This window comes from Hyla sarda, chromosome 8, assembly GCF_029499605.1.
Source record: "Hyla sarda isolate aHylSar1 chromosome 8, aHylSar1.hap1, whole genome shotgun sequence".
Classification (NCBI taxonomy): Eukaryota; Metazoa; Chordata; class Amphibia; order Anura; family Hylidae; genus Hyla; species Hyla sarda.
Genome location: NC_079196.1, coordinates 20,700,147 through 20,716,917, shown reverse-complemented (window position 1 = coordinate 20,716,917; position 16,771 = coordinate 20,700,147).

Below are 16,771 nucleotides of genomic sequence, written 5' to 3'. Positions count from 1 at the left end.
AGTTTGCACCCAGGTATTGTAAGAAATACAAATACAGTGACCCCCCCCTCGACCTACGATGGCCCCGACATACGATCATTTCAGCATACGATCACTCTCAGAGGCCATCGCATGGTGAAGGCAGCATCAACATACGATGCTTTTGTATGTCGGGTCCATCGCATAAAGGGCTATCCGGCAGCGCAGACTGCTTCAGCCGCCACCGGATAGCCGTTTACGGTGCCCCGTGTGGTCCGCTGACGATCACTTACCCGTCCTCGAGGCTCCGGCGCGTCCTCTTCGGGATCCCGTGCATCGTCGGCGCTCTCCATGGTCGTCATCACGTCGCTGCGCACGCTGTCCCGTCATCCAATAGGAGCGGCATGCGTATCGACGTGATGGCGGCGAAGGAGAGCGAGGATGCCGGGGAAGCAGAGGCCTTGCCGGAGTGTCGGGAACACCCCGGGGACGCGGCGACAGCGATGGAAGGCGACATCCAGGGCAGCGGTGACGAGCGGTGACGGTCCGGAGCCGCGGGGACAGGTGAGTACAACTTCCTCTAATAGTGGTCTACAACCTGCGGACCTCCAGCTATTGCAAAACTACAACACCCAGCATGCCTGGACAGCCAACGGCTGTCCGGGCATGCTGGGTGTTGTAGTTTTGCAACATCTGGAGGTCCGCAGGTTGTAGACCACTGTCCTATACTTTACATTGCACGGATCCCTCAACATACGATGGTTTCAACAAACGATGGTCCATTTGGAACGGATTACCATCGTATGTTGAGGGACCACTGTACATGATAAGTAAGTCCTAGAAAATAACATAGAAGTCATTCACCCAAGGCTATCGCTCTGGGATCACGAAGGTTCCCGCCATATTTGTGTCCATCACTTCACATTCTTCAAAGGGCTGTGCTGGTTCCCGTAAAGTACATGTTATTCTTCGTATAAGGAAAAAGTTATACAATTTTTTTTTTTACCAAGTTCCTCATACCTTTAAAGATTTTTGCTCACTGTAATTTAAACCCCTTTTTATTGTGGCGATTAGTGATGAGCAGCAGGGGCCATATTCGAATTCGCAATATTTCGTGAATACATGGAGGAATATTCGTCCTATGTTTACGGAATTCGCATTTCCGCTATGTTCGTTCTCTTTTTTTTTTTTTCATGCGAAAATTCGTAATGAAATTCGCATAGTGCGCATGCGCAATTATATCTTTCACCTAAAAGAAGGGAGGGATCAGTGTCCAGTCTGGAAGTGCCGATATTTGCATAAATATTTGCATGCATTCGCGTTAATTTGCATTAAAAAAATATTCATCATTACGAATATATATTAGTATATTCTAAATGTTCTCGAAATCGCGAAGTGCCAATATTCACGGTAAAAATTAGCATTTCGAATAATCGCGCTCAACACTAGTGGCGATCTACAGTGGGGCAAAACAGTATTTAGTCAGCCACCAATTGTGCAAGTTCTCCCCCTTATAAAGATGAGAGGCTGTAATTTTTATCATAGGTTATAACCTCAACTATGAGAGACAGAATGAGAAAAAAAACCCATAAAATCACATTGTCTGATTTTTAAAGAATTCATTTGCAAATTATGGTTGAAAATAAGTATTTGGTCAATAACAAAAGTTTATCTTGGCCCATTCCTCCATGCAGATCTCCTCTAGAGCAGTGATGTTTCGGGGCTGTCGCTGGGCAACACGGACTTTCAACACGCTCCAAAGATTTTCTTTGGGGTTGAGATCTGGAGACTGACTAGGCCACTCCAGAACCTTGAAATGCTTCTAGGAAGCCACTCCTTCATTGCCCGGGTGGTGTGTTTGGGATCATTGTCATGCTGAAAGACCCAACCACGTTTCAATGCCCTTGCTGATGGAAGGAGGTTTTCACTCAAAATCTCACAATACATGGCCCCATTCATTCTTTCCTTTACACAGATCAGTCGTCCTGGTCCCTTTGCTGAAAAACAGCCCCAAAGCATGATGTTTCCACCCCTATGCTTAACAGTAGGTATGTTGTTCTTTGGTTGCAACTCAGCATTCTTTCTCCCCCAAGCACGACGAGTTGAGTTTTTACCAAAACGTTCTACTTTGGTTTCATCTGACCATATGATATTCTCCCAATACTCTTCTGGATAATCCAAATGCTCTCTAGCAAACTTCAGACAGGCCCGGACATGTACTGGCTTAAGCAGGGGGACACGTCTGGCACTGCATGATTTGAGTCCCTGGCAGTGTAGTGTGTTACTAATGGTAGCCTTTGTTACTTTGGCCCCAGCTCTCTGTAGGTCATTCACTAGGTCCCCCGTGTGGTTCTGGGATTTTTGCTCCCCGTTCTTGTGATCATTTTGACACCACGGGGTGAGATCTCGTCTGGAGCCCCAGATCGAGGGAGATTATCAGTGGTCTTGTATGTCTTCCATTTTCTAATAATTGCTCCCACAGTTGATTTCTTCACACCAAGCTGCTTGCCTATTGCAGATTCAGTCTCCCCAGCTTGGTGCAGGTCTAAAATGTTGTTTCCCTTGTCCTTCAACAGCTCTTTGGTCTTGGCCATATTGGAGTTTGGATGTCACACAGGGGGCGGAGTTGTGACGTCTCGATACTCTGGCCCCGTAGTCGGGAGGCTTCAGACTCGGAGCCTCCAGCGCTGGCATGCAGCTCACACAGGTGGGTGCTGCATGAGAGATTGAAGGGGGGGTCCCCTGTGATGGGGATAAGATAGGGGATAAGATGTCTTAGGGCTGGAGTACCCCTTTAAAGAAGAAGTAACAGGTCTGGGAGAGCCAGAAATCTTGCTTGTTTGTAGGTGACCAAATACTTATTTTACCGAGGAATTTACCAATTAATTCATTAGAAATCCTACAATGTGATTTCCTGTATTCTTTCCGCCCCTTATGTCTCTCATAGTTGAGGTTATAACCTATGATGAATATTACAGCCTCTCATCTTTATAAGTGGGAGAACTTGCACAATTGGTGGCTGACTAAATACTTTTTTGCCCCACTGTATATGAGGACTTACTTACAGTATATATTTATTTTTATTTACATAGGTTTTTTTTTTAAATTGGAAAAGGAGGGTGATTCAGACTTTCATTAGGGAAGGGGTTAAATCACAATTATTAACACTTTATTTACCGTATTTTTCACCGTATAAGACGCACTTTTTCTTCCCCAAAACTGTGGGAGAAAAGTTGGTGCGTCTTATACGGCAAATACACATTAAAACCCTGTCCTATCGTGGCGGCCGGGACCCGCGGCTAATACAGGACATCACCGATCGCGGTGATGCCCTGTATTAACCCTTCAGACGCGGCGATCAAAGCTGACCGCCGCGTCTGAAGGGAAAGTGACACTAACCGGCTTCTCAGTCGGGCTGTTCGGGACCGCCACAGTGAAATCGCAGCGTCCCGAACAGCTTACAGGACACTGGGAGGGACCTTACCTGCCCCCTTGGTGTCTGCTCCGTGCCGGGATCCCCTTCATGGCCGGCAATAGGAGCGGTGTGGGTAGCGATGTGATGGCGGCGACGAAGAGCGAGGATACCCGGCAGCAGAGACGTTCCGGAGTGACGGGGACACCCCGAGGATGCGGCGACAGCGATGGAGGGCGACATCCAGGGCAGCGGTGATGGGTCCGTAGCGATGGGGACACGTGAGTATTACCTCCTATACCAGTGGTCTTCAACCTGCGGAACTCCAGATGTTGCAAAACTACAACTCCTGGCATGCCCGGACAGCCAACGGCTGTCCGGGCATGCTGGGAGTTGCAGTTTTGCAACATCTGGAGGTCCGCAGGTTGAAGATCACTGTCCCATACTTCACATTGTATTTGGTTCAGAATCTTTTTTTTCTAGATTTTCCTCCTTTAAAATTGGGTGCGTTTTATATGCCGGAGCGTCTTATATGGCGAAAAATACGGTACATTTTTTTGCAATATTATAGCCCCCATTGCACACACGGCTTTCCTACTCTGATCACTGCCATGCAATAGCCTGGCATTAATCAGTGTTATCGCCACTCGACTGTTCCTGCCTGGATCTCAGACATGGAGCAGTCATTCGGCGATCGAACAGCGAGGAGGCAGGTAGGGATCTTCCTCGCGTCCTGCAAGCTGTTCGGGACGCCGCTATTTCACCACGGTGGTCCCGAACAGCACCACTGAGCTCCCGGGAAGGTTCCACTTTCACTTCAGACGCGGCAATCAACTTTGATTGCCACGTCTGAAGGGTTAATACTGGGCATCACCGCGATCGGTGATGTCCGGTATTAGCCGCGGGTCCCGGCCATTGATGGCCACAGTGACCGACGCATTATATCGCGGGAGCCGGCGCAGGACATAAATATATGTCCTGCGTCGTTAAGGAGTTAAAGGGGTACTCCGGTGGAAAACTTTTTATTTTTTTTAAATGAACTGGTGCCAGAAAGTTAAACAAATTTGTAAATTACTTTTGTTTAAAAATCTTAACAGCTGCTGTATGCTCCAGAGGAAGTTATGTAGTTCTTTCCAGTTTGGCCACAGTGCTCTCTGCTGACACCTCTGTTAGAGATGAGCGAACTTACAGTAAATTCGATTCGTCACAAACTTCTCGGCTCGGCAGTTGATGTCTTTTCCTGCATAAATTAGTTCAGCTCTCAGGTGCTCCCGTGGGCTGGAAAAGGTGGATACAGTACTAGGAAAGAGTCTCCTAGGACTGTATCCACCTTTTCCAGCCCACCGGAGCACCGGAAAGCTGAACTAATTTATGCAGGAAAAGTCATCAACTGCCGAGCCGAGAAGTTTGTGTCGAATCGAATTTACTGTAAGTTCGCTCATCTCTAACCTCTGTCCATGTCAGGAACTGTCCAGAGCAGGAGCAAATCCCCATAGCAAACATATGCTGCTCTGGACAGTTCCTGACATGAACAGAGGTGTCAGCAGAGAGTACTGTGGTCAAACTGGAAAGAACTACATAACTTCCTATGGAGCATACAGCAGCTGATAAGTACTGGAAGGATTAAGATTTTTAAATAGAAGTAATTTACAAATCTGTTTAACTTTCATAAATTTCAAACCACGGTGGTAGATTGTCACATGTGCAGCAAGAGCAAAATTACCTTATCATAACTATACTGTGGGCAGTGCGGTGGTTTGCACTGTTGCCTTGCATTGCTGGAGTTCGAGGTTCAAATCCCACCAAGGCCGAGGTCTCCAAGGAGTTTGTATGTTCTCCCTGTGTTTGGGTGGGTTTCCTCTGGTTTTCTCCCACACTCCAAAAACATACCGATTGGTTAATTTAGATTGTGGGGTCAGGAACTGATTTATGTGTACAGCGCTGCGGAATCTGTGTGCGCTATATAAATAAATAATTATTATGAACTTAAAGGGGTTATCCAGGAAAAACCTTTTTATATATATATATATATATCAACTGGCTCCAGAAAATTAAACAGATTTGTGAATTACTTCTATTAAAAAAATCTGAATCCTTTCAGTACTTATGAGCTGCTGAAGTTGAGTTGTTCTTTTCTGTCTAAGTGCTCTCTGATGACACGTGTCTCGGGAACTGTCCAGAGTAGAAACAAATCCCCATAGCAAACCTCTTCTACTCTGTGCAGTTCCCGAGACAAGCAGAGATGTCAGCAGAGAGCACTGTTGCCAGACAGAAAACAACAACTCAGCTTCAGCAGCTGATAATTATTGAAAGGATTAACATTTTTTAATAGAAGTAATTTACTAATCTGTTTAACTTTCTGGAGCCAGTTGATATAAAAAAAAATATTTTTTTTCCTGGAATACCCCTTTAAAACATTGACTCTTGCGCCATTACCTGACACGGGACAATCGATAACACACAATGATACTGATAACCAAGATATGTGTTATAAGAAAGCAGTGACATTATCACTACTATAAAGAGGAACTCTACCTCCTTGTGTACCGTATAAATTAAAGGGGTTATCCAGGGATAGAAACACAGAGCTAATTTTTTTCCAAAACCAGCACCACCCCTGTCCTCAGGCTGTGTGTGGTATTACAGCTCTCAGTTCTATTGAAGTAAATAGATCCAAGTTGTAATACCACGCACATCCTGAGGACAGGGGTGGTGCTGTTTTTTTAAGCTCTGTGTTTCTGTCCCTGGATAACCCCTATCTCAGTGGTCTTCAACCTACGGACCTCCAGATGTTGCAAAACTACAACTCCCAGCACGCACGGACAGCCAACGGCTGTCCGTGCATGCTGGGAGTTGTAGTTTTGCAACATCTGGAGGTCCGCAGGTTGAAGACCACTACCCTATCTGGTGAACAAAGATATGTAACACCAGATACGGCATTGAAATGCGGTGAGCAATGCAGACTACACAGCCGGGTATATGTATACATACTCTATGACAGTGCTCTCCAAACTGTGCGCCTACGGATGTTGCAAAACTACAACTCCCAGCATGCCCAGGCAGCCAACAGCTGTCCACTAGACCGACAACTAAGTTGAGTCTTCCTGTTCTGTCTGTGATGATAAGGAGGAGGCTGCTGGAAAGTGATCTGTACAGCATTACAGTGAAAGGTGACACCAGTATATAGAAAAGACAATAGATGGAGCTCACAGCTTAGCCTTCCCCTCCCCTGTAATGTTTTCCATTCATGTCAATAAGACAGCTCCTATCCATTTTTGCATATTTCCATGGGATTTGCTGTAAAGTTTATCTCTAAATCACTGTTTCCCAACCAGGGTGCCTCCAGCTGTTGCAAAACTACAATTGCCAGCATGCCCAGACAGCCTCTGACATGCACGGTCATGCTGAGAGTTATAGTTTTGCAACAGCTGGAGGCACACAAGTTGGGAAACACTGTCTTCATTTTTGCACTTTCATTTTTTCCTCCTTGCCTTCTAATAGCCATAACATTTTCCATTTTCCATTTTACTACCTATATTACTGTATTAAATATTCCTGAAGTGTTGCAGTTCTCATTCTGGCCACTAGGCCTAAAACTAAGTTTAGACTTCCTGTTCTACATGTGATGATAAGGAGGAGGCTGGTATGTTTACTTAATAACCATGAAAGGTGACACCGGTAGATAGAAAAGACAATAGATGAAGCTCACAGCTCAGCCTCCCCCTCCCCTCCCCAGGAAAGATTCCCATTCCTGTCAATGGGACAGCTCCTGTCTATTGTTGCCTCTGTCCATGGGGCCTGCTGTAAAGCATATATCTAAATGCTGTTAAAAAGAGCAGGATAACCCCTTTAAGTCATATACATGAACAAAGATACGTAACACAAGATACGGCATCGAAATGTGGCGGGCAATGCAGACTACAAGGCCGGGTATATGTATACATATTCTATGACAGTGGTCTTCAAACTGTGGGCCTCCAGATGTTGCAAAACTACAACTCCCAGCCAATGGCTTTCCGGGCATGCTGGGAGTTGTAGTACTGCAATAGCTGTAGGATCTAACAATACAAAAAAATATCTGAAAAATACAAAATAAATTAAAGGAAACTTTCAGGTTTCGGTCCTTTACGGACCGTTCCCACTTTGCGTACACTGTTCTATAATTGTCCGAAAATGTTAAGTAGCTTACGATCCGGCATCTTTCGGGTTCCTATTGATAGCAGAAATGTTCCGTACGCCTGAGCTTTGACGCCCTCCTTCACAGTTACGGAAATCTTATCATCGCACCTGAGCACATTCTCTGGTCACAAGACTAACAATCCTGCCAATACTTCAACCATAAAGTTAATAAGTGACATAATGTGTTGTCTGCAGCCTTATTGGGGGCGCTATGAATGTCCACTTTACATTTAAATGGGCACTGTCAGATTTAAAAGCTATCGTACATGTTGGCAAAATTTTAAAGCGGTACAGTACTCCCCTGGATATGCATGTTTTTAATTAACTGGTGCCAGAAAGTTAAACAGATTTGTAAATTACTTCTATAAAAAAAATCTTAATCCTTCCAGTACTTATCAGCTGCTGTACACTACAGAGGAAGTTGTTTTATTTTTGAATTTCCTCTCTGTCTGACCACAGTGCTCTCTGCTGTCACCTCTGTCCATATCAGGAACTGCCCAGAGCAGGATAGGTTTGCTATGAGGATTTGCTCCTACTCTGGATAGTTCCTAAAATGGACAGAGGTGTCAGCAGAGAGCACTGTGATCAGACAGAAAAGAAATTCAAAATGAAAAGAACTTCCTTTGGCGCATATAGCAGCTATATGTGCAGAGTATATGCTCCAGAAGAAGTTCTGGAAGGATTAAGATTTTTAATAGAAGCAAATAAAAGTAATTTAACTTTCTGGCACCAGCTGATTTGAATAAAAATTTTTTTTTCCAGTGGAGTAACCCTTTAACCTTTCTAATGTACTTCATAAAAAAAAATATATATATATATATATATTTTTTTTTTAAAGTAATCATTGCTTATAAAAAAGACCACTAGGGGTCCCCATACCATCCAGAACATAATCCTGTCCGGCTGCAGCATCATCTTTGTCCCAGCTGAAGCACAGGCTGAGCACAAAGTCCATGAAGTGAGGGCGGGACTAGAACTCCTCTGTGCTCACTCCTGTCCTATCAGACTGCAGCATGAGAACGGAGAGGAGGGGATTACAAGCAGGGGTCATGTCCTGCAGGAACACCATTCCCATTAACAGGAGTCCTGCAGGACCAGCCCTTGAGTGCAAATCATAAGTGAGTTCCCTCACTGTTTTTTTTCCAGGACTTGAACCCTGTAGTGATTGGACGAAGAGATCCAGCACAGTAGACTCAGGGAGGAAGTGAACGCATGGTGAGAGAGGACAGGCTCAGCGCTTGCCTTAGACATGCCCCTTCCTGAGCAGAGGATGTCAGAATGAGTGAGCAGCAGAATAGAGGGATTTGTGAGCCAAATACAGAAGCCGATGGCTGTCCGGGCATTCTGGGAGTTGTAGTTTTGCAACATCTGGAGGTCCGCAGGTTGAAGACCACTGAGAAGGGATTAACAGGCGGAGAGTTCACTCGAGTATATGTTGAGGGGGGCGTTTTCAGCACGAAAAATTGTGCTGAAAAACTCAGCTTATACTCGAGTATATATGGTATTTATTTTGCACAATTTTTAGTCAGTTTGTACTTTTTAAAGGGAACCTGTCATCGGCATCACCCGTTCTAACCCATTGGTATAGGCTTGTAGTGCCACTTACGCTGATGACAATGGTGTTATCCGTTTTCCGATGCGTGCCTATATTACTCCATTATTCTGGTTTTCCAATTATGTACATTAAAGGAAATCTGTCATCAGTTTCACCTGCACTAACCTGCTTGTACAGACAGGTAGTGCAGGTGACACTGATGATAACCATACTTACCTGGTCCCATTCCGTGCTCCAGTTCTCCCGATATCTTCCTCCATTGTTTTTGTTCCGGGGTCGACATGGAGCATGGGTGGAGCTTCCTGACGTCACCGCTGCTGTTTGCTAGCAGTAGGACCCAGTAGAGAAGCTGCAGAGGCGACGTCACTAAGCTCCGCCCATGCTCCTATGGAGGAAGATAGAGGGAGAACCAGAGCACTAGGTAAGTATAGTTATCATCAGTGTCACCTAAAATACCTGTCTGTGCCAACATGTTAGTAAAGGTGACACTGATGACAGATTTCCTTTAAGTAGATTGGTGCACGCAGGTTCTTCAGAATAATCATATGGTCTGGATCTTTCTCCGATGTGAAATTTCTCTCGGAAGCAGAGAGATTTCAATTCATATCAAGTGATTGCTCAAAAATGGAGATTTCACAAGGGAGGAGGATCAGCCCAGGGAGGAAGAATCATGACTAGGGAGGAGGATCAGCACAGGGGAGGAGGATCAGCACTAGGGAGGATGATCAGCACAGGGGAGGAGGATCAGCACTAGGGAGGATGATCAGCACAGGGGAGGAGGATCAGCACTAGGGAGGATGATCAGCACAGGGGAGGGGGATCAGCCCAAGGAAGAAGGATCAGCTCTGGGAAGGAGGATCAGCACGGAGGAGGAGGATCAGCACAGGGAAGGAGGAGCAGCCCAGGGAAGAAGAATCAGCACTGGAGAGGAGGATCAGCCCAGGGAAGAAGAATCAGCACAGGGGAGGAGGATCAGCACAGGGGAGGAGGATCAGCACTAGGGATGAGGAACAGCACAGGGAATACACTATGCACTTTGTCTTTTTGTGTGTGTGGTAATGGGGTGTGTGTGGTGCAGGGCAGATGTTGTTACCCTAGGGCAGTGCTTCTCAAACAGTGGGGCGTGCCCCCCAGGGGGGGCGCGAGGCTCCGTAAAGGGGGGCTCGTTTGACCTAGGCAAATACTGTCATATTGGATGTCTAGATCGAATTATCCGAATCACTCACAAGCGGCGTCCCACATGGCGTCGGTTGCCTAGCAACTCTACAGCTGGATCTTACTTACGGCCCTGGGTTGTCGGTGTGGCTGCCTGGGAGAGGCGCTTTGAACTTCGGCGTGGCGCGCTGCTACGTTCAGACGTGAGGTCACATATTACCATGTTTACCTGATGTCTGTTTTGTGCTACTGTGTATTCCTTGAATAGATAGATAAATCTTCATCTCACTTGATCAACGGACTGCACGGATCCAAGCCTGACCCAGCTTTGTTCTTTAGCAGCAAAAAAGAAAGGGATGATCCAGCAGATCCTTAAAGGGGTACTCCACTGGAAAATATATATTTTTTTTAATCAAATGGTGCCAGAAAGTTAAACAGATTTGTAAATTGCTTCTCTATTTGCTTCTAAATTGCTTCTGTAGGATCCACAGGAAGTTCTTTTCTTTTTGAATTTCCTTTCTGTCTGACCACAGTGCTCTCTGCTGACACCTCTGTCCATATCAGGAACTGTCCAGAGCAGAAGAGGTTTTCTATGGGGATATTGTTTCCTACTCTGGACAGTTCCTAAAATGTACAGAGATGTCAGCAAAATTTAGATATACTGCCATCTATTATTTTAGTCACCCAGTCAATAAAATCAATAAGATTTGTTTGACATGATCTCCCTGAAGTAAACCCATGTTGTTTTTCATCTTGCGATCCATGGGATTTTAGATGTTCCACAATCCTATCCTTAGGGTTTCCATTAATTTCCCCACTATTGATGTCAGACTTACTGGCCTATAGTTGCTTGATTCCTCCCTACTACCTTCCTTGTGAATGGGCCCGACATTTGCTAATTTCCAATCTTCCGGGATGACTCCTGTTACAAGTGATTGGTTATATAAATCTGTTAATGGTTTTGCTAGCTCACCACTAAGCTCTTTTAATCATTTTGGGTGTATCAGGCCCCTGTGACTTATTTGCCTTCACTTTAGACAGCAAACGTAGAACTTCTGCCTCTGTAAAGACCTATGCATCAGATTCATTAGTCTTCCTCCCTAATGGAGGTCATTTTTCTTCTTTTTCTTCTGTAACAACTGAAGAGAAGTATTCATTAAGGCAGTCGGCTAGCCCTTTATTCTCTTCTACATAAATTCCTTCCTTTGTTTTTAATTTAGTTATTCCTTGTTTTAATTGTCTTATCTCCTTTTTACACAGACTGAGCTAGTTTTTATAACTTGCTTGGCCTCTTTCTGCCTAATACCTCAACTATGAGAGACATAATGAGAAAAAAAATCCATAAAATGACATTGTCTGATTTTTAAAGAATTTTTTTGCAAACTAGCTGAGTACCCGGCGTTGCCCGGTTTTTCCTTCCTAATCCTTGTTGTAGAGGAAAATCAACAGAGGAAGCTTTTGACTTCTTATCCCGTACTCATATATTGTTGTCATATCCCGACCTCATATCCCGACCTCCTATTCCATCCTCCTATCCTGTCCTCCTGTCTCAACCTCCTATCTCGACCTCCTATTCAGGCTTCCTATCCCGTCCTCCTATCCTGTCCTCCTATCTCGACCTCCTATTCCCTCCTCCTATCCCATCCTCCTATCTCGATCTCCTATCTCGACCTCCTATCCCAACTTCCTATCCCGTCCTCCTATCCCGTCCTCCTATCCCATCCTCCTATCTCGACCTCCTATCCCGACCTCCTATCCCGAGGACCATACAGAAAACGCTTGGCCTCTGTCATTGCCAACAAAGGGTATATAACAAAGTATTGGGATGAACTTTTGTTATTGACCAAATACTTATTTTCCAACATACTTTGCAAATAAATTCTTTAGAAATCAGACAATGTGATTTTATGGATTTTTTTCCCCATTCTGTCTCTCATAGTTGAGGTTATAACCTATTATGAAAATTACAGGACCTCTCATCTTTATAAGTGGGAGAACTTGCACAATTGGTGGCTGACTAAATACTTTTTTGCCCCACTATATAGTGAGTTCATATACTGCAGTTACATCCAGTGACTCAAAGGGGGCGTTTTCTCTGATTAGAGAGTTTCTCTTATTTTCTTCTCTTTCTGGCCCAAACTGCAATGATGATTTCATTCAGTCAAGAACCATCTCAATAGAATCTTCTGAATAAACATCTTAAGCTCTGTTCTTTTCCAGCATCCTACCCCTGTACAGACTTCCCTACACAGTAAAAGAGCCCCTCAAACAGTAGGTAGACCCCAATAGTGCCTCTACAGTAGATAGCCTTCAATAGTTTCCCCTCGTAGTAGATAGCCTCCAGTAATACCCCTCACAGCAGATAGCCCCCAGTAGTACACTTCACAGTAGATTGCCCTCCTAGTAGTGCCCCCTCATAGCCCCCAGTAGTGTTCCTTACATTAAATAACCTCCCAAGTAGTGCCACTCCCAGTAGGTAGCCCCCAGTAGTGCCCCTCACAGCAGATAGCTCCCAGTAGTGTCTCCTTACAATAGACAGCCCTCTAGTATTGCCTCTTACAGTAGATAGCCCCTTAGTAGTGCCCCCTCATAGCCCCCAGTAGTGTTCCTTACATTAGATAACCTCCCAAGTAGTGCCCCTCCCAGTAGGTAGCCCATAGTAGTGCCCCTCACAGCAGATAGCTCCCAGTAGTGTCTCCTTACAATAGACAGCCCTCTAGTAGTGCCTCTTACAGTGGATAGCCCCTTAGTAGTGCCCCTTCACAGTAGATAGACCACTGATATTGCCTCTCACATTAATTAGCATCCCAGTAGTGCCCCTCAGAGTAGATAGCACCCTAGTAGTGCCAATTTAGAGTAGATAGCCCCCCAGTAGTTCTTTCTCACAATAGATGTACCTCTTGTAGTACCCCCTTTTCAATAGATAGATCCCCATCAGTACCCCCTTTATAATGAATATACCCCCTGATAGTATAGCTCTTTAACTTCCCTAATGGATTCAGACACATTGGTGGAACTATCTGGAGTGATAGAAGATAAGGCTAAGAATAGATTGTGAAACGGAAACAGTAAAATAAACCTTTGACCTACAGAAATACACGGTACGAAATGTCAGGGAAGGTTTAATGTACCTGTGAGGAAATGTGCGTCCGTCCCCCCCCCCCCCCCCCCCCCCTCTAATCTATAGACACATGTACTCCAAAGTTCACTGTTCTCTCATCAATACTGGGAAATGTATTGTTCATATCCAATAAAAGTGATATTTTAATAGGCTTTTCTAGATGGGTGGGGGGGGGGGGGGGGGGGGGGTGGCCGGCTGGAGGTTGTGGGTTGTCAAAGCTGCTGTACCTCCTAGGCCCCAATATTGGGAACCACTCATGGATCCTTTGGCCAGTTCCATCAGGCCAGTTCAGCCTAGGAGGGTAACTAGCTCTATTTCTGCTTATATTATTGAAATCATTGAACAGTTTAGGTGTACTGAGCCTGTAGGTCCTCCATACAGCCATAAATGTGTATGGGATGGTCTGATCCTGCTGGGACAGGGAATAATAGAAAACAAAAAATATACTTACCTTGCCCTAATCTCCTGCAGCTCTAGTTCAGCTCAGTCCAGTCCAGGACCTGCCTGCTCAGCGAATCACAGGCCAAGACAGGACACCGCTGAGCGAGCAGGCTCTGCACCAAGCCAGTGCCTCGGAAGAAGAAAGAAGATTGGGGGAAGGTGAAAACGGATGAAGAAGAATGGGAGCTGCAGGAGATCGGAGCTAGGTTAGTATAGTTTATATTTTTTCTCTGGGCCTCAACGGGATATGAATATTTGCAAAATGCTGAATAACCCTTTAATGCCACTCTCAGGGCATTGTCTAAGTAGCCCAAAGGTTTTACCCACAGGCTATGTTCACACAAGTGGTATTTTTTAAGCCTATGACAGGGGTCCTCAACTGGCAGACAAGGGACAATTGTCTGAACTGGCAAACTGGGCCGTATGACAGAGAGGGCACCCAGGGGGGAACCAGCTAGAGGAGGCAACCACTCTCCCTATATTCCATTTTATTGGTTTCCATAAGACACCGATACAATGGAATAGCCGAGCTCTGGCCAGAACGAGGGGACACTCTTCTTGCTCTATGCCGCTTACCCTATGATGCACTTAGCCCTTACTGCATCATTCCGGTCTGGCCAGACTTGATTAGAAGCTAAAGCAGTGGAGCAGCCCCACACCAGGATAGATGAATATTTTCAGGGGGACATATTCCTCAACCTGTGGCTCCTTGGTTGTTGTAAAACTACAACTCCCATCATGCCTTTCTGACAGCACATGATAAGAGTTGAAATTTGCAACTTGGAAGAGAATTGGTAAACAATAAATTAGGGGCAATGTGATAGAGTTTATTGGGGACAGAGATCATTATGGGGCAGTGGCACAGTTCATCATGAGGGGAGGGGCACAGTATATAAAAGGCACGGTGCATTATGGGGGCACAGGCACAGATGACAATGGGGCAGTGGCACAGTTCATTATGGAGTTGTTGGCACAGATCATTATGGGGACAGTAGCACAGTTCATTATAGGGCAGGGGCACAGATCATTATGGGGAAGAGGCACAGATTATTATTGGGGGTGTTGGCACAGTATATTGTGTGGATAGTAACATAGTTCATTGTGGTGTAGTGGTACAGATCATTATGGGGACAGTAGCACAGTTCATGATAGAGCAGTGGCACAGATCATTATGGGGCAGTGACACAGATCATTATAGGGCAGGGGCACAGATTAATATGGGGCAGTGGCACAGATCATTATAGAGCAGGGGCACAGATCATTATAGGGAAGGGGCACAGATTAATATGGGGCAGTGGCACAGATCATTATGGGGCAAGGGCACAGATCATTATAGGGAAGGGGCACAGATTAATATGGGGCAGTGGCACAGATCATTATGGGGCAAGGGCACAGATCATTATAGGGAAGGGGCACAGATTAATATGGGGCAGTGGCACAGATCATTATAGGGCAATGGCACAGATCATTATAGGGAAGGGGCACAAATTAATATGGGGCAGGAGCACAGATCATTATAGGGCAGGGGCGCAGATCATTATGGGGCAGTGGCACAGATCATTATAGGGAAGGGGCACAGCTCATTATGGGGCAGTGGCACAGATCTCGGCAGTGGCACAGATCATTATAGGACAGGGGCACAGATTATTATGGGGCAGTGGAACAGATCATTACAGGGCAGGGGCACTGTCACGATGCCGGCTGGCAGGAGGTGGATCCTCTGTGCCAGAGAGGGATTGGCGTGGACCGTGCTAGTGGACCGGTTCTAAGTCACTACTGGTTTTCACCAGAGCCCGCCGCAAAGCGGGATGGTCTTGCTGCGGCGGTAGTGACCAGGTCGTATCCACTAGCAACGGCTCAACCTCTCTGGCTGCTGAAGATAGGCGCGGTACAAGGGAGTAGACAGAAGCAAGGTCGGACGTAGCAGAAGGTCGGGGCAGGCAGCAAGGATCGTAGTCAGGGGCAACGGCAGGAGGTCTGGAACACAGGCTAGGAACACACAAGGAAACGCTTTCACTGGCACAATGGCAACAAGATCCGGCGAGGGAGTGCAGGGGAAGTGAGGTATACATAGGGAGTGCACAGGTGAACACACTAATTAGAACCACTTGCGCCAATCAGCGGCGCAGTGGCCCTTTAAATCGCAGAGACCCGGCGCGCGCGCGCCCTAGGGAGCGGGGCCGCGCGCGCCGGGACAGGACCGACGGAGAGCGAGTCAGGTACGGGAGCCGGGGTGCGCATCGCGAGCGGGCGCCACCCGCATCGCGAATCGCATCCCGGCTGGAGGCGGTATCGCAGCGCACCGGGTCAGTGGATCTGACCGGAGCGCTGCAGTAGCGAGAGTGTAGCGAGCGCTCCGGGGAGGAGCGGGGACCCGGAGCGCTCGGCGTAACAGGCACAGACTATTATGGGGGGTAGCAGCACAGATCATTATGAGGCAGTGGCACAGATCATTATAGGGAAGGGGCACAGCTCATTATGGGGCAGTGGCACAGATCATTTTAGGGAAGGAGCACAGATCATTATTGGGTAGTAGCACAGTATGGAGGCAGTGGCATAAATAATTTTGGAGCTGTATACTGGGGGAACAAAACAAAAATCAAAGCTCCAAACGTTATGAAGATTAATAGAATTGGTGTAAAACTTCACATCTATCTAGATTAAACAATTGGAATTATTGGCGGTTTGACGGTTAACCGGCGCCGCAGGAGACATCTGGATCTCTATTGCAAAGTCTCTTCTGTTACTCTGTTGTTGTCGCTGTTCTCTCTGCACAGATTGTACATTGTATAAGTCACTTTGCGATGACAACATTATTAAAGATTTAGCCCTCGCTGCAAGGAAATCTACTTACGATTGATATATAAGCGGCGCATTAGGCAGACTATCGCGGCTGATCCAGGGCGGCTTTTACACGTCTTCGCCAAATCTGCTCTTATTTTTCTCGCCG